The sequence below is a fragment of the Medicago truncatula genome, chromosome 4 (genome assembly GCF_003473485.1).
Source record: "Medicago truncatula cultivar Jemalong A17 chromosome 4, MtrunA17r5.0-ANR, whole genome shotgun sequence".
Classification (NCBI taxonomy): Eukaryota; Viridiplantae; Streptophyta; class Magnoliopsida; order Fabales; family Fabaceae; genus Medicago; species Medicago truncatula.
The window spans coordinates 18,864,009-18,889,933 of record NC_053045.1 but is presented as its reverse complement, the minus strand read 5'-3'; the positions used below and the strand labels follow the sequence as shown (position 1 = coordinate 18,889,933).

The 25,925-nt window shown below is 40.0% G+C and overlaps 1 non-coding gene across 1 annotated transcript; it reads left to right on the top strand.

Annotated features, from left to right (window-relative positions):
- The first annotated feature begins 11,627 nt into the window (after positions 1 to 11,627).
- Positions 11,628 to 11,734, top strand: LOC112421474 (small nucleolar RNA R71). The gene has a single exon (XR_003011800.1). It is a non-coding gene; the product is annotated as a small nucleolar RNA R71 (small nucleolar RNA).
- Positions 11,735 to 25,925: the final 14,191 nt, after the last annotated feature.

Here is a 25,925-nt window from a genome sequence, read left to right as displayed (position 1 = left end):
AATGAAAGCGTTTCCTCATTCATTGCCTTCAGCCAGTCATTGTTTTAATTGCTTTCTAATGCTTCCCTGAAGTTCTTTGGTTCCGAGTCTTGCAATTCTTCAGCTGCATTCAAAGCATAACAAATAAGGTCAACATAACCGTATCTCTCAGGTGGATTAATTTGTCTCCTCATCCTATCTCTTGCTAGCTGATAGTCAGGATTAATTATCTCTTGGCCTTCACTCTCATCAGGTACTGGAGTCTGATCCTCCCCTTCCCTTTCATCAGTGGTAGGCTCCACCTCAAACTGAATTTTCTCTATCCCCGTTTCTGAGCTTGTATCTAGGTCTTTGCACTTCATCCCCATGTGGGTCTCATCAAAAATAACATCCCTGCTTATAATAAATTTTGATCCTCCAGGTTCCATCTTCCACAGTCTGTAACCTTTCACACCTTCAGGATAACTCATGAAAATACACTTCACAGCTCTAGCATCAAGTTTGTCTTGCCTGACATGAGAAAACGCTAAAGCTCCGAAAACTTTCAAGTTAGAGTAGTCTACCGGTCTCCCACTCCAAACATCCATAGGTGTCTTGAGATCTATCCCGGTTGATGGACATCTGTTAATCAAATATGCTGCAGTACTAACAGCCTCTCCCTAGAAACTCTTGGACAATCCAGCTCCCAGCAGCATACACCTCACACGCTCCAACAAGGTCCTGTTCATTCTTTCAGCAAGACCGTTCAGTTGAGGTGTATGCCACAATTCTATGCCTCTTTATACCTTTCTTCCTGCAAAACTCATTAAACTGCTCTAAAACAAACTCCTGGCCATTGTCAGTTCTTAACACTTTCAGTTTAGTTCCAATCTGATTTTCTACAAGTATATCCCATTCCTTGAATTTTTCAAAAGCATCACTTTTATTCTTCAAAATATAAACCCATACTCTTCTAGAGTAATCATCAATGATAGACGTGAAATATGAACCTCCCCCATAAGTCTTAACTCATGCTGGACCCAAAAGATCCGAATGAACCTACTCAAAAGGCCTACTAGATTTATGCACACCCACTCCAAACTTCACCTTGTGTTGTTTGCCTAATGTGCAGTTATCACAGAAATCTAGTTTGTTCAATTTTTCATTCCCTAGCAAACCTTGTTTAGCTAGCTCAACCAAACCCCTCTCACTGACATGACCTAACCTCAAATGCCATAGTTTAGTTATGTCTAGAGTGTCAACACTAGGAACCGATGCATGAGCTATTATAGTGGAACCTTCTAAAATATATAAGCCATGTATTTTAGACCCTTTAGCTATAACCAATGCACCATGAGAAATTCTCATCACACCACGTTCAATTCTAGTGCAATAGCCTAGACCATCAAACATGCTTATAGATATTAAATTTCTCCTAAGTTCAGGAATATACCTCACATCCTTCAAAAGGAAATCACGGTCATCAAACATTTTGAGACGGATAGTGCCAATACCTTGAATTTTACAAGCCTTATTATTGCCAAGGCGAACTACTCCACCTTCTTCCAGCTCTAACGTTTCAAAGTACCCCTTTCTCGGAGAGATGTGATAAGAGCACCCAGAGTCCAAGACCCAGCCCTTTTCAGGTTCCCAACTTGTCACAGTTAGTGCTCCAGCACTCTCACAACCCTCATCTTTACTTGCAAGTTGAACGGATGGATTACCACCTCCATTGTCCTTTCTCTCCGGACAATCCTTCTTGAAGTGACCTGGATTGTGACAAATAAAACATTTGTACTTTGTTTTATTGCCATCACCCTTCGACCTAGACTTTGACTTGGAATTCTTGCCTTTCCCTTTTCCTCTGTTTTGATTTCTCCCCCTTGAGACATTCAAGCCTTCTCCACTATCATCAACCTTCAAGTCTTTGAACTTGGTCAACTCTTTGGTTATCAAAGTTGCTTGAACTTCCTCCAAAGTGATAGTGCCCTCTTTGCCATAAAGCATAGTATCCTTGAAATTCTCAAAGGACCTAGGTAAAGCACACAGTAGGTGTAAGGCTTTATCCTCGTCTTCCAGATTAACATCTATGTTCGCCAAATCATCAATAATCTTATTGAACTCCGTAAGTTGCTCCATTATAGGTTTTGACTCCATCATTCGATAAAAGTAGAGTTGTTGTTTCAGACATTGTCTATGTGCCAAAGACTTGGTCATGTATAATAAATCAAGTTTATTCCACATAGACACAGCAGTAGTCTCCCTTGATACTTCTCTCAACATCTTATCTCCAAGACACAGAATGATAGCGCTGACCGCTTTATCATTCATCTCCGTCTTCTCAGCAGGTGTCAGATGTGCAGACATCTGTGCTTCTCTCTTCAATGCTTCAACACACTTTTCTTGAATTAGAATTGCCCTCATCTTTACCTTCCACAACCCGAAGAGGTTACTACCGGTAAACTTTTCAATATCCCACTTCGAACCCATGATACCTGGTTATTGATTTGACCTTTACCCCACGGTGGGCGCCAATTGTTGTGAATTCGTTGAGAAAACCACACCAATAAAAAACTTGATGCGTGGAGCAAATTAATACCAAGTAATCAAATCAAGCGGGTAGCAAATAATCCAAACAAAAGTAAACAGCAAGAGATAAAAGGAAGAGAGAGAAAGAACATGAGAATTTGTTTACCTAGTTCGGTCTAATGATGACCTAGTCTGGGGGAGAGACCAGCTCTCCGTTCCACTATAATGATATGAGTTTCTTTACAAAGAGATATTGAGTTACAAGAATCAGTCTTCAAACCTAATTCTACCCAAGTCACAGCATCTTCCCGTGACCAAGCGACTCAATCCTAATAGTGCTTTGTTCAAGGTGAATCAAAACAATCCCAACCCTAGTGTTGTTGCCAAGAGAAATTCTCTATAAACCCTAGTTTGTATGTTGGTTTCTAAACCTTGTTTTTCTACACACTTTACAAACAAGGCTTATATTTATAGTGGAAAGTAAACCCTTAAAAAACTGAAACAAATATGACTGAAAATACGTTATAAAAATATCTTCAGCGCGTCCATCGTTGCACGAAATTTTCAGTAGCTTCCTTAGAATCTTGCTTCAACAATCGTGGTGCGATGCTTCTCCATCGTGGCACGATTCTCCAGATTTCTGATTTTAAGTTAACTCTCACAATAGCATTTTATTCTATTTAAGAAATTTTGAAAAGCAGTGTGACAATCCCGTTTGTTGTTGAACTTTGATTTATTTTATGTAATATTTAGTTGTTGGGTTAACGGGGTGTTACAGAACCTCTCCGAGACTACATCGAGAGGTTCAACAAAGAAGTTGTTCAGGTACGAGGGCATAGACGTAAAGAAAGCTGTCCACCTGGATCGCCCAAGGACTCTTAACGAGTTCCTAGCGATCGCAAAGATCTACATCGCATATGAAGAGGAGTTGTACGCAAACAACCTCAACAAATCTAGGAAGGATGATCATACCGCTGAATCCTCCAAAAAGCCCTTCCATGAGAAAAAAAGTTAAGGCAGAGTGACGAGGGAAGGCAAACGACCTAACAGTCACTTCACCGAGTACACACCCCTGGCCATGTCCAGGCAAAAGATCCTCGTTGAGATCGCAGTAGCCGATCTAACGGAAGCTGGCGTCAAGCCACTCAAGGCTCCATCTCAAGAGAGGAAGGGAGTCGACAAAACAAAATAATGTCGATTCCACAAGTGCCATGGGCACGTCACCAACTACTGCATCCACCTGAAGGATGCTATTGAACTCCTCATCCAACGAGGACGCCTCAAAGAGTTCATCAAGAACCCGAAAGCGGAAAGAAAAACCGTCGAGCTCGTCGGTGATGGTTCTGAACCTGGCAAGACGGTTTCCATGTCTGTAGAGAATCTAGGTGATTTCTACGACAATATAGAAATCACCGCCTAGTCATGCACATGGGAACAATTCCCCTCCGCCAACGTCATCACAGGAGGAATACTGGACATCTCCATGGGAATCATGAAGAAGAAATTCAAAAAGCTCATGAGCGTCAACTTGCTGGCCCCCTCCAACAATGGAGGAAGACCACCTTTGGCGTTCTACGACTACGAACTGCCCGGTGGAGCTTCAAATTTTGCCATTCCTTTGCTCGTGCGAGCATCGATGGCTAACACAGATGTCCGATGAAATTGACACAGGGGCCTCATGTCACATCATGTACACCGTCTTGTTCAAAACACTTTAGCTTACGGAGAAAAACCTTTCCCCGTATGTTGGAAATGAATTCTACGGCTTCAACGGTTCGTCTAATCAACCATGAGGCTACGTGGAGCTGATGGTCTCCTTCGGCGAAAAGGAGGCCAAGAAAACAATAAAGATCCCATTTATGGTGATCGACTGCCCTTCTCTCTATAACTGCATTATAGAGAGAACCAGGCTCGCCCAACTAGGCGCCGCATGTTCAACCACTCATCTGAAGTTGAAATACCATGTAGAAGAAGGCTTCATCGCCTCACTCAACGGAGACATTAAAGCTGCAAGAAGATGTTTCCTCCAAGCAAACAAATCGCAGAACTCGGTTTCCCTGTCCAGCAAACCTGCTGAAGGCAAAGGGAAAGCTGTTGCAAGCACTCTGGATACCAACTTGGTCGAACTTGACCCCAGGTTCACCAAGGAATACTTGAAGGAACAAAACAGGAAAAAGAAGGATTCGCTCAACGAGAAACTTCTTAGACCCATTCCTGACGGTGAATTCGAGCTGGTCCCCTTCGGCGAACACCCCTCGAAAAACTTTAAGATCGGCAAGGATCTTCCTGAACTTGTCAAAGCACAGTTGTTAGCCAGCCTTAGAGAGAACGCAGACCTATTCACATGAAGCGTGGCCAACATGCCCGGAATCGACCCTGATGTCGCTTGTGACCAGCTGACAGTAGATCCAGGTGTAAGCGTTGTAGCCCAGCGACGCAGGAGGTAATCTCCTAAAAAAATCAGAGGCTGCAGAAAAAGCTCTAAAAGACCTCCTAGAGGAAAATTTCATTTCTGAGGCCAATTATACTACTTGGCTCTCCAATGTTGTACTTGTCAAGAAATCTAATGGAAAATGGCGTATGTGTGTTGACTATACCGATCTTAATATGGCCTGTCGTAAAGACGCATATCCTCTTCCTAACATCGATAAACTCGTTGATAATTCCTCCGGCTATAAACTTTTCTCCTTCATGGACACCTATTCTAGGTACAACCAGATACTCATGGCTGAAGGAGACAAAAAGAAAACAGCCTTCATGACCGAATCAGGGAACTATTACTACAACGTAATGCCCTTCGGTCTGCGAAACATGGGGGCTACTTAGCAATGAATGATGAACAAGGTTTATGACAAGGCACTTCTAGGTGACATCCGTGAAGTAGACATGGATGACATGATTGTAAAATCCCAACAAGAGGTTGATCATGCCGCCCATCTTAAGCGGGTGTTCGAACAAACTCAGAAAATAGAGCATGCGACTCAATCCAGAGAAATGCACTTTCGGAGTACAAGCGGGCAAATTCCTCGATTTCTACCTAACCGAAAGAGGAATCGAAGCGAACCTAGACAAATGTTAGGCATTTACTAAGCTTCCCACGCCCCATTCCAAGAAGTGCATTAAAATACTCAACGGTATGTTAACTTATCTCTCAAGATTCATCGTGAAGTCCACTCAACATGCTCTTCCTTTCTTAAAACTTTTGCGAAAGGAAATTAAATTTGATTGGATAGACAAGTGTGAGAACGCTTTGAAACATCTTAAAGAGATCCTCTCAGCTCCCCCGGTCCTCTCACGACCAGAACAAGGTGAAGTACTGTACTTGTATCTCTCTATTTCATCTACCGCGGTAAGCGCCGTCCTCATCAGAGAGACAGCGGAGGGGCAAAAATCAGTCTACTTCACCAGCAAAAAGTTACTGGGACCAGAAACGAGGAACCAAAAAATCGAGAAGGTCGCTCTCGCACTCCTTACAGCATCACAAAGATTGAGGCAGTACTTCTTTGCTCATACGGTAATAGTCAAAATAGACCAACCCATTAGACAAATCTTGGGTCGCCCTAATGTCGCTGGACGGATGATGAAGTGGTCACTCGAGTTATCCGAGTTCGACATACACTACGAATCAAGAAAAGCACTGAAGGCGCAGGTGTTCGCTGATTTCCTTACCGAAATGACCTTCCCAACGGAATACAACACAGAAGAATGGACCGTCTTCGTCGATGGATCCTCCAACTCCAAAGGAAGTGGAGCCGGAATAATTGTAGAGGACAACAAAGGTATCGTTTCAAAACCTCTCTTGCTTTATCTTTTCTCGTAACCAATAATACGACAGTGAAGCCTTCGTGGCTGGCTTACGGACCACCCAAGACATGGGAGCCAAAAAGGTAAAAATCTTTACCGACTCACAACTCATGGCTTCTCAAGTCACAGGAGAGTTTCAGGTCAGAGAAGAACACCATCAACAGTACGTCCAGCTAGTACTAGATAAGATGAAAGAATTCGAAATTGTCGAGGTAACTCGTGTTCTCCACAAACAAAATACCCAAGCAGACATTCTTTCGAAACTCGCAATTACACGGACCGCAAGCAGGGACAAAACTATGATACAAGAGGTTCTTTGTGACGCCCTAGTTGTTATTTTATTTATTTTGATTTATTTAGAGTCTTCTATATGATTTTAAATAATATTTGTTGATTATGTGGTGTGTTATATTTTATTATATAATTTATTTTAATATTAATTAGAATTATGTGAGGATTATTATTATTTTGGGGGTTGGGGAGTTAATTAGAAATTAATAGAATTAAGGGGAGATTAATGAAATAAAGGGGAGTTAATATTTTGGGAGTTAGGAAAGAAAGAGTCAGAAACTGTTTTTTTACGTTGAAACAAGAGTTCTTGGGAGAAAAAAAAGAGAAGAGCCAAGAAGATCCAAGGGAGGAAGATTCTAAGTTTGTAGAATTCATTCATCTAAATTAAGTTAAGGGTGAGGCTAACTCTCAATGATCGTAATATATAATTTCTGAAAATTGATTTAACATGAATTGTTCTTGAGAAAGGAATTATGAATTAGGGTTCTATTACTGATTTTGGAAGGGAAAAAGTGTAGGAATCATGTTGATTATGCTTAGAAACCTGTTCAGATCGATTTTAGGATGCTGTAACATTGTTGTAATCAGAATTGGGAAAGATTAGGATTGTTGGAGAACTTGATAGAATTTACAAGAGTGTTGGAATAAGTTGAATTGTTGTAATTGATGCATGATTTATGTTCCTTTAGATGCCTTATTATATACTGAACCTGTAAACATCTTCTGGAATACGTTTTGGGTGATCAGGGGATTAAAATTGGGTATTGGAATGAAAAAGGGTTTGAAACCCGAGAGTTTTTGCACTGCCCAGATGAATGATCGCTTAAGCGAACGACCTGACGCTTAAGCGAGCATTCAAGCAAGCAACCCAGAATTCTGAATGTCAGTTCACTTAAGCGAACCATGAGCGAACCCGTAAGCGAAAAATTAATTCCTCTCTTTCAGAAGTTCGCTTAAGCGAACCGTGAGCGAGCCATTAGCGAGCGGAACGCCAACTCTCTGTAAGTCGGTCGCTTAAGCGAGCCAGCCATCGCTTAAGCGAAGAAGGTCTTAGTCAGCCACTTTTCGAAACTTTGCTTCGTGCACTAGGGAATCCTTTCGAGCATTTTAAAATGTTTTTTTTTTCAACTTGTATAACCTTTGTATATGCACTAAATCCTACTGAAACTCTTTGGTAATTGAATTAGTTAAATCTTATGAATTTTGGATATGATTGAATATGAAACTATGTGAATATATATACTATGTTGATGAATCTTGCTATTGAGAGTCGTTGTGTCATAGTTGACTAAGAGGTGGAGTATGTCATAATTAATTATGTACATTTGTTGTTGTCGTCGTTGTTGTTGAGTTGTATGTAGATATACACAAATGGAGTCCATTACATAACATATAAAGCGGGAGGGCTAATGCCCTGGAACGCCTTGTCGTTCAAAGCGGGAGGACTCATGTCCTGGAACGCTTTGTTGTTCAAAGCGGTGAGGGCTTATGCCCTGATGAATGCTTTAACCATTCAATATCCGGTGAGGGCTTTTGCCCTGTAAATTGGTACCACATGCATAGTCGCATTTGTTGAGGAGTCTTAGAGGTGTTGTCATGTCATTGGGTGAGTCATCGTTGTCGTTGGTCGAATTGCCATATTATTGATGATGTTGTTGATTATGAATATATATGTATATTGGATATTCATTGATATTTTAGGGTGTTAGATTCAATTGATGATATTATATATTATTATTAATGTTTGTGAATCTCACCCCTTCTGCTTGGAAATGTTGCCCTTCCTATGGGTAACTTGCAGGTGATCCTGAGTAGTAGGTGGTGGCTCAAGTGTCTAGGGCTCTGATACGTACAGGATGAGATTACTTTATTATTTTTTCATTCCTTATGTATCACATTTTTGGATTATGCCGATGTAGCCCTTTATGTTGATTGTTGAATTAATTGAGAAGGCTTTTATGCCAAGATTATTTTATGGAGAATTAAACGGTTGATGTTGGTTGTTGTTTTTAATAAAAACATTTCGCTGCAATTTATTGAGGTTAAATTAAATAGTTTATGATCTATTTAAGAAATTTTGGAAACGTTGTGTGACATGCCCGTTTCGATGATATACTCTGATATTTATTTAATATTTCATTGTTTTGGGATAACGGGGTGTTACAATTGGTATCAGAGAAGACCTCTCCCAGTACGATGTGGTTCGAGGACGAACCAAGCGGACGCTGGTGGGCATGTAACGCCTCCGCTTGGTGGGCATGTAACGCCCGAGGCTGATGAGGGCGAGGAGTGGTCTGGCTCCTGGCAGCTTCTAGGCAAAACAGAACCACATCAGAATGAGAGGGATCCTGAGGCTGTGTAGGTATGGGACTACATGGTCGAAAGAAGACTTATAAGATTTGAGCAATTTTGGTACTACCTATATAAACAAGATGCATCTTCTTTTCGGTAGCTCATTCCATAAGAACTCCACAGTTAAGCGTGCTTGACTTTGAGCAATCTTGGGATGGTGATGAGATAAAACCGCAAGTGCACGGTCTTACCGAAGTAGTATTAAAAGAGTATCGTTCCGACAGGGAGTAGTTCAATTCAATTAACCTTTGGAAATGATTAGAAGAGAAGAGAATTATAAGTTGGGGGTTTTCAAACGGTTGAAAATCAATATAATAAAAGGAGCCTCGGGATCGTTGGTTTCATCTAAATAACAAGTCCTTTCTCAAACCAAAACTATAAGCTTATAATGTTATGTTAGACCTAATTTCTCAAGACAGTTTCTCTTATGTTCCTCTAGCAACCAAGCCTATTTCGCTGACTTGATTACTATTAGATTTTGGTTCCTCTAACAACCAAGCCTATTTCGCTCACTTGATTGTTATTAGTTCCCTTGAAGATCGAAACTATATGTCTCAAAGATTGCAAAGCCTATTTCGCTGACTTTGCAATCCTTGTCTGAATTCACTTGTTCGAATATCAAAGCTCCACTTTCGTTTTATGAATTGATATTTGGAATAATGGATAAACAATTATCAAACCCTCCACTTTCGTTTCCACAGTTTGATAATGGTTGATCCATGTTAAAACGGTGAATTCAGATAAGAAATTAGGGTTACATAAGATTAAGGCTTAGAGCTTGGCTTGATTAGGATTATGTCATTTAGACTTATCCAACAATCCCAAGACAAGGAGAAGTCTACTCACTCATCCAACAATACCCTAGCACGGGCCGTGCCAAGTTTCTGGAATCTGGGAGGGTTTTTTGGAAGGCAAGGTCTGGCACGGCTGTGCCAGTGTTAGCACGGGCCGTGCCAAGGTTCTCGATATCGGGGCAGCAAAATTTTTCCTTTTCTCGAATCATACTCGGACAATTACCTACAAAACAAAAGCAGTTAAATGCGTGGGTTGCCTCCCACGAAGCGCTTCTTTATAGTCATTAGCTTGATGTTTTAAGAAAGTGTCCTTAGAAGGGATTAAAGAGGTCATATTGCGTAGATGACGCTATTGAGCGTTCTTTCACATCATGACCTTTAATCATGTTACAAGAATAGAGGGCGGGACCTTTCATATAATTCTCCAACTCAAACCCTATCAGCTCATTACTCACTTGAAAAACAATCCTACCATTCTGAACATCTACTATAGCACCCGCAGTGGCGAGAAAGGGTCGTCCTAAAATTATAGGGCACTCATTGTCCTCATCTATGTCAAGCACCATGAAATCAGTTGGGATGTCTATCCCTTCTATTTTAACGGGGATGTCCTCGACATATCCGACAAGTTGGATATCAGAACAATCGGCTAGCTTTAATGTTGTTTCGGTAGGCTTTAACTCTCCGAACCCCAGCCTTTTAAAGAGGGGTAAGGGCAATAGACTAACACTAGCTCCTAAGTCACATAAGGCTCGGTTTAAGGTTTCACTCCCTATCATACAAGGGATGGCAAAACTTCCTGGACCTCTAAGCTTTGTAGGCGGCTTCTTGATGATTGCACTATTTTCCCTTGTCAAAGCTAATGTTTCATTATGATCTATAGCCTTTTTCTTTGAAAAAATTTCTTTTAAAAACTTGGCGTATAGAGGCATACGAGACAAAGCTTCAGCATAGGGAATCTTAATGCAAATCTTTTGAAATATGTTTAAGAATTTAGTGAATTGAGCCTCTAAGTTGAGCTTAGTAAACCTTAATGGTGTAAGGGCTTTGTTCTTATCAAGCGGTTTCTCACTTTTTATCACACCTTTCTTACCTAGACACCTAACACTCTCTCCCTTGACACTTTTGGCTTTAGCAACGGTCTCCTCTAACTTACTACCCCCAAGAAAAATAGCGTTGACATGAGCTTTGGGGTTTGTTTCAGGTTGAACAGGAAAGACTCCTGGTGTTTGAGAAGAGGTGGCAACTTGTTGGGCCACTTGGGAGATTTGGGTCTCAAGCATTTTGGTGTGTGTGGCGATGGAATCAACCTTGGTAGTGAGTTTGGAGAGAGAGTCGTTCAGAAATCTTGTTTGGTTTTTCAGTTCTTGAAGATTTTTATTTTGATTAGCTATGCAATTTTCCAATAGAATCTCCAAACATGATTTCTGAGCCACTCTCTGGTTGTTTGTATAGCCAGTTGGTGCTGCCTGTTCATAGGAACCTTGAGGATTTTGGTAAAAATTTTGGTTTGGCCTCATTCCTTGGTTATATTGAGCGTAATTCAGTTGCTCAATATTGGCGGCACTACCCAACTGACAATCAACACCGATATGACCGGATATACCACAGATTTCACAAGGAGGGGATGCAGAAGAAGGTGTGACAACATTAACATTAGCAGCAAGGTGGTTATATTTAGAGACTTCGTATATACCTGCCTCTTTCTTAGAGGGAGTAGGAGTGGTGACGGCTCTCTCGTTGGTCCATTGGTAGTGATTCTGAGCCATGTCTTCAATCAAGGCATAAGCCTCCGTATAATTTTTGTTCATTAGAGCTCCACCTGCAGCTGCATCAACAGACATCTTAGTGGTATATGACAAGCCATTATAAAACGTGTGGACTATAAGCCACTTTTCTAAGCCATGGTGGGGACAAAGTCTGAGCATTTCCCTGAAACGCTCCCACGCTTTATAGAGAGACTCCCCATCTTTTTGATTGAAATGCGTGATTTGATCTCTAAGTTTAGCGGTTTTAGATGGGGGAAAAAATCGGGCAAGGAATGCTCGCCTCATATCGTCCCATTAAGTGATGGAACCGACTTCTAGGGAATGGAACCAAGCGCTAGCTCTATCCCTTAAGGAAAAGGGAAAGAGATGAAGTCTTGCGGCTTCTTGGTTCTCTTTTATGGTGCCACTGAGTCTAAGGAAGGAAGAAATATGGAGATTTGGATCCTCAATAGGTGATCCAGAAAACTGATTTTGCTGCACCAAATTGAGTAGTGCAAACTTGATCTCGAAGTTATTACCCTCAACCGTTGGGTACACGATAATAGCTTGTGTCTCTTCCGTTGAAGGAGTAGCATACTCTTTGAGAGTGCGTTCAGCCATAGCAGTATTATTTTGTGCCTCTCTCTTTTTCTTATGCAAAAACCTTTCGATCTCAGGAATAAATTCTCCGAGACTTTTACTTCTTCGCATAAGAAACCGAGAACCCAAGAAATTAGTGGTAATACAAAAGAAAGAAGTAGAAGAAAAGAGGAAGAGAAGAGAGTTCTAATCAAAAAGAAAGAGTTAATCAAATTAGTTTACTCCCCGGCAGCGGCGCCAAAAACTTGATGAGATAAAACCGCAAGTGCACGGTCTTATCGAAGTAGTATTAAAAGAGTATCGTTCTGACAGGGAGTAGTTCAATTCAATTAACCTTTGGAAATGATTAGAAGAGAAGAGAATTATAAGTTGGGAGTTTTCAAACGGTTGAAAATCAATATAATAAAAGGAGCCTCGGGATCATTGGTTTCATCTAAATAACAAGTCCTTTCTCAAACCAAAACTATAAGCTTATAATGTTATGTTAGACCTAATTTCTCAAGACAGTTTCTCTTATGTTCCTCTAGCAACCAAGCCTATTTCGCTGACTTGATTACTATTAGATTTTGGTTCCTCTAACAACCAAGCCTATTTCGCTGACTTGATTGTTATTAGTTCCCTTGAAGATCGAAACTATATGTCTCAAAGATTGCAAAGCCTATTTCGCTGACTTTGCAATCCTTGTCTGAATTCACATGTTCGAATATCAAAGCTCCACTTTTGTTTTATGAATTGATATTTGGAATAATGGATAAACAATTATCAAACTCTCCACTTTCGTTTCCACAGTTTGATAATGGTTGATCCATGTTAGAACGGTGAATTCAGATAAGAAATTAGGGTTATATAAGATTAAGGCTTAGAGCTTGGCTTGATTAGGATTATGTCATTTAGACTTATCCAACAATCCCAAGACAAGGAGAAGTCTACTCACTCATGTTCATCGTAGACATGGGGGAGAAGAGAGAAAGCATAAAAGTAAATGACAAGAAAATAAAGGAAAAGAAAAGAACTTTAATTAGAAAAGCAATTGTCACTTATTGTATTCCAAGTAAAGATGAATATTTGTGATGGATGGTGTTATACCCTGATTTTGGACCTAAAAAATACTCGTTCAAATTTCTTTTCTACCACTGATAATTGTCAATTTACTGTCGTGTTACTTTGAATCTTCACTTTATTTTCATCTGCATATCTTACTGTCTCTGTCTCAAGATATTTTCAAATCATGATTTTGCCTGTGTTTTTCTTGCATAAGATCATCCAACGTGTCTCTCTTGAATTACAAGTTATTTGAAAACTCTCTGAATCATTGCATTGCTTTTCTTGCATGTTATTTCAAAAAATCATACAAAAAGGGTATTTTGGTCATTTCCTGCAGTAAAACCCATTTTAGTCCCTGTGTTTGTCTCTGAGTCTTTTAGATTTGTTTTACAAATCATTGTTGATTCTTTGTTTAAAAACCATTTCAAAATTGTTTTCTGAGTCAGTTTAGTCCCTAGGGGCATTTTGGTCTTTTCCTGTCAAAATTTCGACAGAGAGGTATTTTAAAATACCTCATTGTGGTAATTGGTTCGTTTTAGTCCTTTTGTTGGTTTTATTTTAGGTTTCACTTTACGTTTTTTTCCAATTTACCAGTTTTAATTGCATTCTGGTCCCTCAAGCAAGTTTCCAGAATTGCACTTTAGTCCAAAACTTTTTAAATTTGCATTTTAGTCCATTATTATTAATTGCAGTTTAGTCCTCAATTTTACATTTTTGCAGAAAGGTCCCTAGGTCACAACAAGTCCAAGGCCGAGCCATACAAGTCCAGGTGTCACCATTTCATTGGATCTCAAATACAAGTGGCAGCTTATAAATAGTGCACAGTGTCAGAAATTCACAGAGACCCATTCAATCAGTGCCAACTCACAAACACGTGAAAGATTCACTCTCTTGGCAGTTAGGATCAAAACAGAAAAGTCACCAAGAACAATATAAAAACCCTAATTTCCAGAACCAAAATTTCATCAGAAATTGCATCAATTCTCAGAGATTCATGGATGAATCTTCATCATTGAATTGAAATCCCTGCAATTCAAGGCGCGAATTCCTCACCGGAGGTGAGAAACTCAAGCACCGATCACAGGGAGAAGAAGAGGAAAAGAAGAAGAGTTTCAAACCGGCAAGGAAAATGAAGAAAGTTAACCGGTGAAGACACCGATTTATTTTCGGTTCCCAAGCAAAATCAACAAAGCAAAGCCAAGAATCAAGTTTTTCCGAAGAATCTCGTAAAATCTCCGATAAAATAAACTTAGGTAAAACTCAAACTTCATCTTCCTTTCTCAAGAACAGTAACAAGGACGAAACAATGTAGATCTGTTGAAGTTTGAACGGTTTCATTCAAAAGATTGAAAAAACCTAATAATTTTCAAAAACCGTATGAAAATTCTAGATCTACGTTGTTCCAAGCCTTTTTTGTGAAAATCAGTGTTAGATTCGTGTTTAGGGTTTAAAGTTGAGTAAGAAAACGTAAAAATTTTGAAGTTCTGGTGAGATTAGAGGTTGCCGGAAACTGGAGATCTCACTGGAGAAGATGAAGATTCCGGCGGACCTATGAAGGTTCCGGCCAGATCTTCATCTTCTCCGGCCGTTCATTCATGAGTCCGGCGGAGAAGTTAGAGAGAGATGAGAGAAGTGAGAACTTAGAGAGAGAAAGAGCAATAGCAAATGAATTAAACCGGCGATTCCTCCCTTTTATAGGCCAGTGAACCAGACCGGTCCAAGACCGGTCCAATTCCCTTCAATCCTGGCCGTTGGATCTAAGGTTTGATCCCCTGGATCGATCCTGTGGTTCCTGTGCGTCCGGACCCCTTAGGTTTGGGCTTGGGCCTGTTCCCTTTGGTTTAGCTGCGTTTTTACTGTTTTCTTGCTATTCACACCATGTTTTCTTGCTGTTTGAACCACTGTTCGTTCTAATTTTCTCGTAAAAATTCCTAAAAAATTTCTATGTGTTTCTTGATACATTTTTTATTTTTTTTGTGATATTTTACATGTTATAAAATTGATAAAAATATATGTGTTGCTTTCTTGATTATTCTCTTTTCTTTAATTGACTTTCATGCAATTTCTCATTTTTTCCGTTCGTGATATCTTGATCTATGGTATGAATGTCCGATGTGCAATTTCATGATGAGAATGCCACTGTTTGTGTGTGTGTTCCGCTGTTTTCAACATGATTTGTTAATTTCTTGCCTTGCAAGTATTGCCTTTCTCTTTGTATTGTGGTTATTGTCGTCATTTTTACCGTTTACCCTATATTCCTTTGTTTGCTCTCTTTGCCATATTTTTATGCCTTATTTTACTAACCATTTTTTGTTCTATGTCTCATCCATTTTATAGCATTTCATCATTTCATTCCTATTCATTTTATGTTAAGTGGACATGTAATAATTCTAGGTAGTTTAATTTCCTTTTAATTTTTTGCAAGACCATAGGATGTAAATTAGAGCAAAGTGTAAAGGACAATGGACTCTCTATAATGATGTACACAGACACAAGCACCGACATGCACACACGTTGTATGTTTACCGCTTAGATGCATGCTTATGAAATGCAATACTTAGGAAAATATCATTTTTTTTCCCAAAAAATAACTCCATAACTCAAATTTTTTTCTAATAAACCTTGGAGTCAACACTCCATTGTATTTTCCCTTTATTTTCTTAATCAAAACTTCAATGAATCTTAATTTCTACTTAGACACTCTTTCTTTAATAATCGAACCAACCATTCACTATTGTCTTGTCTCATGCCTTTACGGCCTCCTTCTCTTCTTCAAAACCATTTTCAAAACTTAAAATCAATCAAACACACAAAAACCATTTTTTGAGAGAGAACTACATGGAATTTTGATCCCTTAAAAGGGTATGTAGGCAAGAGGTCAAAACCTCTCCAAGTCCAATAAAATGAAATCTCATACACTTTCTTTCCAAATCCTTAACCTAAATAAACTCTCTTTTTCAATAAATAAGCATAAAAGTAAAGCGTAGACATAAAGCTAGGAAAGCGGTTCCTATAGAATACTATAGTCGTTACGGGTGCCTAACACCTTCCCGTAACGAAAACGACCCCCGAACTTAGAGTTTCTAAGGGTTTTCTCAATTTTACCCTTCCCAAGAAAAAATAGAGAATATCAAAGATTGAAAGGTTCAAGCCTAATTAATGACTTGATACCCCAAAATCGTGATAACGGAAATGGCGACTTCACTGGGGATAACTTTGAGCGGGTCACACCTAGTTTTTCCGTAGTTTATGTTTACGCTTTGGGGTGAGAATATCAAAAGTCCTACACCCGGGCTGAGTGAACTTAAGAATAGGTAGAGATATAATTGACAATTCAATCCAGGGGTTGCCTCGTGTATTGGGTTATGCGATCAATCTCACATAGCTGAGGCATTTTGGAAGTGATGTTGTCGGCGTGTGTTGTCATGCTTAGGCACTTTGCTTTCAATTGTTCGACGATGCTATGGACCGTAGTTACCAAACCCATCCTTGGCCTTTTTAGGACGTAGTGCGGTGGCTAAATTGAGTGTTGTCTCAAGTTTTAGTCGTCACGCGATACTACACTCAAACTAGACCTTCTTGCGAATAATCATGGAACGGACGTTGTCCCGTGCTACCATGATATGCGTAAGAGAGGTTGCAGTTTGGGAACTTCATTAGAACCTTGGTTACTACTATCCAAAGCCTTAGTTTTATCGGACACCGTGTCCACCCGTGGCCCCATGATTTCGAGTCTCAACCCACCTTGTTTTCCCCATAATTGAAAAACAATCATGCATACATGCATTCATGCATAATTTTTTTTTCATGCATTCATCGAAGGACTAGGCAAATTAAAAACTTTGTAAACATTACAGGTGTGAAGAAGACTAAATCCTACAAGTTCAAGGAGGTTGATTTGGTTAGTTTGAGAGAATTGGCACTCAAGCTTAAGAATCAAACAGGTTTCCGACTCCGATATGGTGGTTTGCTTACTATTCTCCGGACCAATGTTGAAGAGAAGCTAGTGCACACTCTTGTGCAATTCTATGACCCGAGTTTTCGTTGCTTCACTTTCCCGGATTTCCAGTTAGCCCCTACTCTTGAGGCTTATTCCTACTTGTTAGATTCACATATAGCTGAGAAGACGCCTTTCACCGGTCCCGAGACTTCTCTTACTCCTTTGGTTATCGCTAAAGACCTCTATCTCAAGACTTCCGATGTCTCCAATCATCTTACTACCAAGTCTCACATCCGAGGGTTCACTTCAAAGTATCTACTTGAGCAGGCTAATCTCAGAACCACTTGTCAAGACACAGTCGAGGCTATTCTTGCATTACTTATCTATGGGCTCATTCTCTTTCCGAATCTCGACAACTTTGTGGACATGAATGCTATCGAGATCTTCCATTCCAAGAATTCGGTTCCTACTTTGCTAGCTGACACATACCATGATATCCATGACCGAACTCTCAAAGGTCGCGGGTACATCCTTTGTTGCGTACCTCTCCTATATAGGTGGTTTATTTCTCACCTTCCGAGTTCTTTCCATGACAACTCGGAGAATTGGTCTTACTCACAGCGGATTATGGCCCTCACTCCTAATGAGGTGGTCTGGCTCACTCCCGCCGCTCAGGTTAAGGAAATCATTACCGGTTGTGGGGATTTTCTCAATGTACCTCTTCTTGGTACCCGTGGGGGAATCAACTACAATCCTGAACTTGCTATGAGACAGTTTGGGTTCCCAATGAAGGCAAAGCCCATTAATCTTGCTACATCTCCAGAATTCTTCTACTATTCGAGTGCCCCCACCGGACAAAGGGAGGCTTTCATAGACGCTTGGTCCAAAGTTCGTAGGAAGAATGTGAAACATTTGGGTGTGAGATCCGGTATTGTTCATGAGGCCTATACTCAGTGGGTAATAGATCGAGCTGAAGAGATTGGTATGCCCTACCCTGCTATGAGATATGTGTCTGCATCTGCTCCATCTATACCTTTACCTCTACCTCTCGCAACTCAGGGGATGTATCAGGAGCATCTGCCATGGAGAGTCGTGAGAAGCAGATGTGGAAAGCCCTATACAATGAAGCTGAGAATCTAATCATGACTTTGGATGGTAAGGATGAGCAAAAAACTCATGAAAACCTGATGTTGAAAAAGGAGTTGGCTAAGGTCCGGAGGGAACTCGAAGAAAAAGATGAGTTGCTTATGCGGGACTCCAAGAGAGCTAGAGGACGCCATGATTTCTACGCTAGATACTGCGGTTCAGATTCAGAGTCCAAGTCCGAGGACCATCCCACCTCTTTCTATGCTTGAGGATTTCATTTGTCTGTTCTGTTAAAATTTCAAAGTCTTCCCTTGGCTTAGTACTTCAAAGGGATTCACCTTATAAAAATTCCGTTTAAGTTCTGATTGTTTACAAAGTTCCTAATTTGTCTAAAAACACTTCGATGACAAAAAGTTTTTTCTTTCTTTGCATCTGCATTTGTACATATCATGCATCATATGCATCATTCATCAGTCACAAAAGGTTTCCAAGCGCTCATTGTAACGCTCATATTTCTATTAAAGCAATTAAACATGCGAATAATACATTTATTCAAGAAATAGAGATTACCTCATATTCAAAATTCAAAAAACGATAGACATGTATATAAACCTCAACAGTCACAGCGGAATATAAATCAGAGTGAACAAATATATACATGCCATGAGCAAATAAATCATATCCAAAAGATAAATCTCAAAACCCAAACATACGGGTAGTCATCAACAAAATAATAATCCAAAGGAAAATATAAACAACCTAATCTAGACCGACACGACAAGCCTAGATCAGAGCCGACACGACACCGATATCGGAGGAAGCTCCCGATATCCCAAGCAAAGACTCACCGAGACTACTCCTGCACAACGTCTACTCACCCATACAGGCAAGTAGGCGGTTAAAACCACTGGGGGTAAGCATTACATTATCATAATCCAGATAACAACGAAATCAAATAATATCATGCACTTGAATAATAATAGTCATGCATAAATACTTATATCACAACTTGATAGCTCCTATAAACATATATCAATCACATGAGTAATTATCCAATCATAAACATTCAAGCACAAACATCAATCATTGAGCAATCATTATCAACATTCATTCATCTCAATTCATCACCAATCACCCATTTCACATAGGACTCATGCTATGATATGCACTTATTGACACATAATGCATGTGGTACCGAATCTCCAAAAAGGTCGTCACCCAAATCCATATCTCAAAAGATCTCTGCCAGGCCGAAGCCCTATAACGAATAAAACATCGTATCCAGATCTCAAAAGATCTCTGCCAGGCCGAAGCCCTAAAACTAGATCCCAAAAGATCTCTGCTAGGCCGGAGCCCAATAATAAATAAAACATCATTTCATCTCGACTATGATGCATGGACATGTATAAGGACTCGATAATGCGACAACAATTCACAAACTCAACTCAATATATAGGACGACACCCAATTATATTGATTATCTCCACAACATTGCATTCTCAAGAAAACATGCCCATACACAAATAAATCATAGTATTCACCATCACCTATCAACATGATTATGAATAATCAACAATGTCATTCAACATCAACTATATCATATAGTTTCACCATTCCAAACAATTCTCATATTCCAAGTAATAGGGAAAAACAGCATCTCATGATAAATATCATATTCAACATATAACCATTAAACATCAACTATCACATATAGTTTCACTATTCAAGCATTCCTTACATTCTAAGTAAGATAGCATACATATCTCATGATATACATCATACTTCAAACATATACATGCATATTCAATTATTCACTCTAAGTACCTCATTAACCCATTACCAAGTTTGGAAAACTTTCACGGTTTATAAAGAAAACATTTATGATAAGTTTTCACAAAAATCCACATGACTCATGTGTATTAATTTGATCATATCTCAAGTTCTAAAAATCATTTGGACGTCAAACCAAAGCCATTAGAAAGCTAATAAAATTATCTACAACTTTCATGTTTACACCAAAGTCCAATTCAAAACAGAAATAGGTGAAAAAGATGCAAGAACGCGAAACAGAGGGTGCTGTCACTATGCAGCTCGCCTCGCGAGTGAATCACTCGCCATGGTGAGTTGACACAGTGTCCACTCGCCCCCAACTCGCCATGGCGAGTTAGGACAGTAAGCAAAAGTTATGTTTTCGTCAAAATTCCATTTTCACCCCAAAATCCCAATTTTTGACTTCCCAATACCTAAATTCGATCCCAAAGTGTGTTTAAACGTTTCTAGACATGAAAAGACACTCAATTCCATATACAAACTTGAATCAAACATCATTTTAAACAAAATCATCATTGACCCATTTTCTCAAAGAAACAACAACATCTCATTTCTCATCATCAATCCATAATTAAGTATACCCAAGTCATGATTCACTCACAACAGCATCAGTTAACAATAACAACATCAATGGAATATGAATTACATCTCATTTCAATCAAAACATATCAAATTTCATCAATGGAGTATAATTTCATAACTTAACATTTATATATACTTTGAAACATGTAATTTCACCCACAAACATACCATAACCATCGATTCATGCACAAGAAAATAGCATCACAGCAAGAGCACGAATTTAGCTATAATTGTTCATCATCCCATTTTCATACAACATGAGAAAATGCAAAAATTGTACATGATTATGATAATAACTAACCCCCTTACCTTAGAAGAAGATTAACCCAAACTCTTGCTTCAATTCAGCTCCTAAGTCACCCACTTCATTCCTAAAGCTCTTCTCTCCAAAACCCTTTTGCTCTTCTCTTCACCTCTTTCTCTCTCTACCTCTCTCTAGAAATATTTTTGTGAAATGAATGAATTGATTCTTCTAACACAACCCTAGTGTTATCTCCACTAATGGGCTTAACTTAGTTTCCAGTGGGCTTAACCCATTTCTATTCAAACCAAAAATATTACTATACTCCAAACGATATTTTAATTAATAACGGTAAAATGTAACCAACGGTCACTAACGGTAAAAACTAATCACTACACTAGTAACTTAGTAAAATAAGGGTTCTCACTAATTATTCAAATAATTCTCACCAAAATTACCATGTTACCCTTACCCGCCAAATGACTAAAATACCCTTCTGATACGGTAATCCACGTAAATGCACCCGATGACAATTAAATACACACAAGCACAATTAATCACACAGAAACACATAATAAAAGTAATTAAAATAAATCTAGCTAAAAATTGGGCTGTTACAACTCTCCCCCCCTAAAAGAATTTTCACCCTCGAAAATTTACCTGAAGGAAACAACTCCGGATACGAAACCCTCATCCTACTCTCCGGCCCCCAAGTGGCACTCTCACCAGTTGGTCCAACCCAAATCACCTTGACCAAAACAATCTCTTTGCCATGCAAACGCTTCAACTCGCGATCCTCAATCCTAACCGGTAAAGTCTCAACCGTCAAATTATCTCTTACTTCCAACTCATCCACTTGAATCACATGAGACGCATCATGCACATACTTCCTCAACTGAGACACATGAAACACATTATGAAGATTCGACAAAGACGGTGGTAACGCAATCCGATACGCTACAACCCCAACCTTCTCAATGACATCAAACGGTCCAACAAAACGAGGAGTCAACTTCCTACACTTCAAAGCACGACCCACTCCATTCACAGGATTCACCCTCAAAAACACATGATCACCAACTTGAAACTCAATATCCTTCCTCCTTTTATCATGATAACTCTTCTGTCTACTCTGAGACGCCTTCATCTTCTCCTGAATCATCTTAACCTTTTCTGTAGTTTCTTGCACAACTTCCGGTCCTAACAAAGCACTTTCTCCGGACTCAAACCAACACAACGGTGTCCTACACCTCCGACCATACAAAGCCTCAAACGGTGCCATTCCGATACTAGCATGAAAACTGTTGTTGTAAGTAAACTCAATCAACGGTAAACATTCGTCCCAACTGACACTTTGCTCCAAAACACAAGCTCTTAACAAATCCTCCAAACTCTGAATAGTCCTCTATGTCTGCCCATCGATCTGAGGATGGTAAGCAGAACTCAATCTCAACTTAGTTCCCAAAGCAGCTTGCAAACTCTCCCAAAACATAGAAGTAAACCTCGATCCCGATCCGACACAATACTAGAAGGAATACCATGCAATCTAACAATTTGCTCAATGTAGATCTCAGCCAACTTCGCTACCGACATACCGGTCTTGATAGGAACAAAATGTGCTGACTTAGTCAACCGATCAATAATCACCAAAATCGAATCAAAACCATTACTAGTCTTAGGCAACGCTCCAACAAAATCCATAGAAATGCTATCCCACTTCCACTCTGGCACAAACAACGGTTGCATCAAACCCGATGGTCTCTGATGTTCAATCTTCGATTTCTGACAAACCAAACAAGCATAAACATACTCAGCGATCTCCTTCTTCATTCCAGACCACCAAAACAACCTTTTCAAATCTTGATACATCTTAGTTGCTCCTGGATGAATACTCAAACTACTTCTATGACCTTCGTCCAAAATTTGCCTCTTAAGCTCAAACACATCTGGCACACAAACTCGATCACGAAACATCAAAACACCATTCTCATCCAATCTAAAGTCTCCACCTTTACCTTGATTAACCAACGTCACTCGGTCCACGAGTTCCAAATCTTCTTTCTGACCCTTCTTAATCTCTTCTAAAATATTGCTTGTCAACTTCAACATACCCAACCTCACACCATCAGGTGTCAACTCACTAACCAAACTCAAATCTCGAAACTTCTCAATCAATTCCAACTCTTTAACCATCAAAGCAGACATATGCAAAGTCTTTCTACTCAAAGCATCCGCAACAACATTAGCCTTTCCGGGATGATAACTCAACTGAAAATCAAAATCCTTAAGATATTCCAACCATCTTCTTTGCCTCATATTCAACTCTTTCTGATCAAACAAATACTTCAAACTCTTATGGTCACTGAACACCTCAAACTTAGAACCATACAGATAGTGCCTCCAAATCTTCAATGTATACACAACAGCCGCCAATTCTAAATCATGAGTCGGATAATTCTTCTCATGCACTTTCAACTGCCTCGAAGCATAAGCTACAACCTGACGATTCTGCATAAGCACACCACCAAGACCCATCTTAGAAGCATCACAATACACAACAAACGATTCCTTTGGATTCAGCAAAATCAACACCGGAGCTGAAGTCAACCTCTTCTTCAACTCTTGGAAACTCTTGTCACACTTGGCATCCCAAACATAAGTTTGTCCTTTCCGAGTCAACTGCGTCAATGGCAACGCCAACTTAGAGAATCCCTCAATGAACCTCCGATAATAACCGGCCAAACCAAGAAAGCTTCTAATCTCAAAAACAGACTTAGGAGACTCCCACTGCAACACTGCATCAACCTTGGAAGGATCTACAGAAATACCACCCTTAGAAATCACATGACCAAGGAAACTCACTTCCTTCAACCAAAACTCACACTTAGACAACTTGGCGCACAACTGGTTCTCTTTCAAGACTTGCAACACAATCCTCAAATGCTCAGCATGCTCTTCCTCAGACTTTGAATACACCAAAATATCATCTATGAACACCACCACAAAATGGTCCAGATAAGGATGAAATATTTTATTCATGTATTCCATAAAGACACCTGGCGCATTAGATACTCCAAATGGCATCACAGAATACTCATAGTGTCCATACCTCGTTCGGAACGCAGTTTTGGATATATCTTCTGCCTTTACTCTAATCTGATGATATCCTGATCTCAAATCAATCTTACTAAACACCTCTGCACCAACTAGCTGATCCATCAAATCATCAATCCTTGGAAGTGGATACCGATTCTTAATCGTCACCTTGTTCAACTGCAGATAATCCACACACAACCTCATGCTTCCATCTTTCTTCTTAACCAACAACATTGGAGCACCCCACGGTGAACCACTCGGTCTAATAAACTGCTTCTCAAGCAACTCTTCCAACTGATTCTTCAATTCACCCAACTCTGATGCAGACATCCGATACGGCGCAATCGAAATAGGACTCGTGCCTGGTACCAAATCAATTGCAAACTCAACTTCCCTCTCCGGCGGTAACTCGGTAATATCCTCTGGAAAAACCTCAGGAAACTCTTGCACTACCAGCAAATCACTAACTCCTTTCTCACCACTAACCTTCAAGGATGCAAACATCATAAACACACAAGTCTCACCTTCTAAAGACTTCTTCACTTGCCCCGCGGTCAAAAACTTCCTATCTAACTCTTCTACCGGTTTAGAAAAAGTCACACTCCTAGTCAAACAATTAACGCTAACCCCAAAAGCGAACAACCAATCCATACCAAAAATCACATCCATATGCTTCAACGGAAGACAAACAAGATCCAACTCAAAATCAACATCACCAAAATTAACAGGACACTTAGCACACATAAAAGAAGTAGTCACCGAACCGCTAGCCGGGGTGTCAATAACCATTCCACGCAACAAAGGAGTTACAACCAAATCCAAACGTTCAACACAACTAGCCGAGATAAAAGAATGAGTAGCACCACTATCAATAATTGCAATCAAAGGAGTACTATTGATAAAACACATACCTCGGATAAGATTATCCGGCTGCTCCACTTCCTCCGCGTTCAAAGAAAACACCTTTCTCGCCGCCTTCTTCGGTTGGGTACACTTGGTACTAATATGACCCTTCTCTCCATAATTGTAGCAAGTAATCTCTCTTGCAGCACTCCTGCATTCAAAACCCTTGTGACCCACTTTCCCACACTTGTGACACTTGATATCAGTCTTGCAATCACTAGCATAATGACCCATAGCTCCACACTTAAAGCACTTGACATCCTCCAAACTTGGCTTAGAGCCTCCACCAGCTTCTCTCTTCTTTCCTTTATCCTTGCTGTAAGGTTTCCCAACTCCATAGCCCTTCCCTTTCCTTTCATTCTGAGCCTTGTAGTAATTAGACTTAGCCTTCCCAGCATCATCAAACATACGACACTTATGCACCAAAGTATCAAAGTCTCAGATCTCCTGAACACACATGTACTGATAGATGTCCGGCCTAAGCCCATTCTCAAACTTCACACACTTCGAAACCATAGCATCCTCAGCATTGATGTAGGGACAAAACCTTGCAAGCTCCTCAAACTTCGCCGCATACTCGGCCACGGACATACTCCCTTACTTCAAATTCAAGAACTCCACTTCCTTCCTAGTCCTCAAATCCTCTGGAAAGTACTTCCTCAAAAACTCAGCCTTGAACCTTGTCCAAGTCACAACCTCTCCACCAATCTCAAGTCTTCCCTTAGCATTGGTCCGCCAATACTCAGCCTCCTCAGCAAGCATGTGAGTAGCCAACCTCACCTTCTGATCATCACTAGTCACCATAGCACGAAAGATCCTCTCCATGCCTTGCAACCATGTCTGAGCTCCATCTGGGTCGAACCTTCCCTTGAACGTAGGTGGATTGTTTCGCAAGAAACGATCAAGCCTCCGCTCCTCAGCTTCTCCCTCATTCCGACGACCAATCGCCGCTTGCTCATTCGATTGAGCCAACACCTGAGCCATAGCTGCCAAAGCTTGTGCAATCGCCGCATCATAACGCTCCTATTTCTATTAAAGCAATTAAACATGCGAATAATACATTTATTCAAGAAATAGAGATTACGTCATATTCAAAATTCAAAAAACGATAGACATGTATATAAACC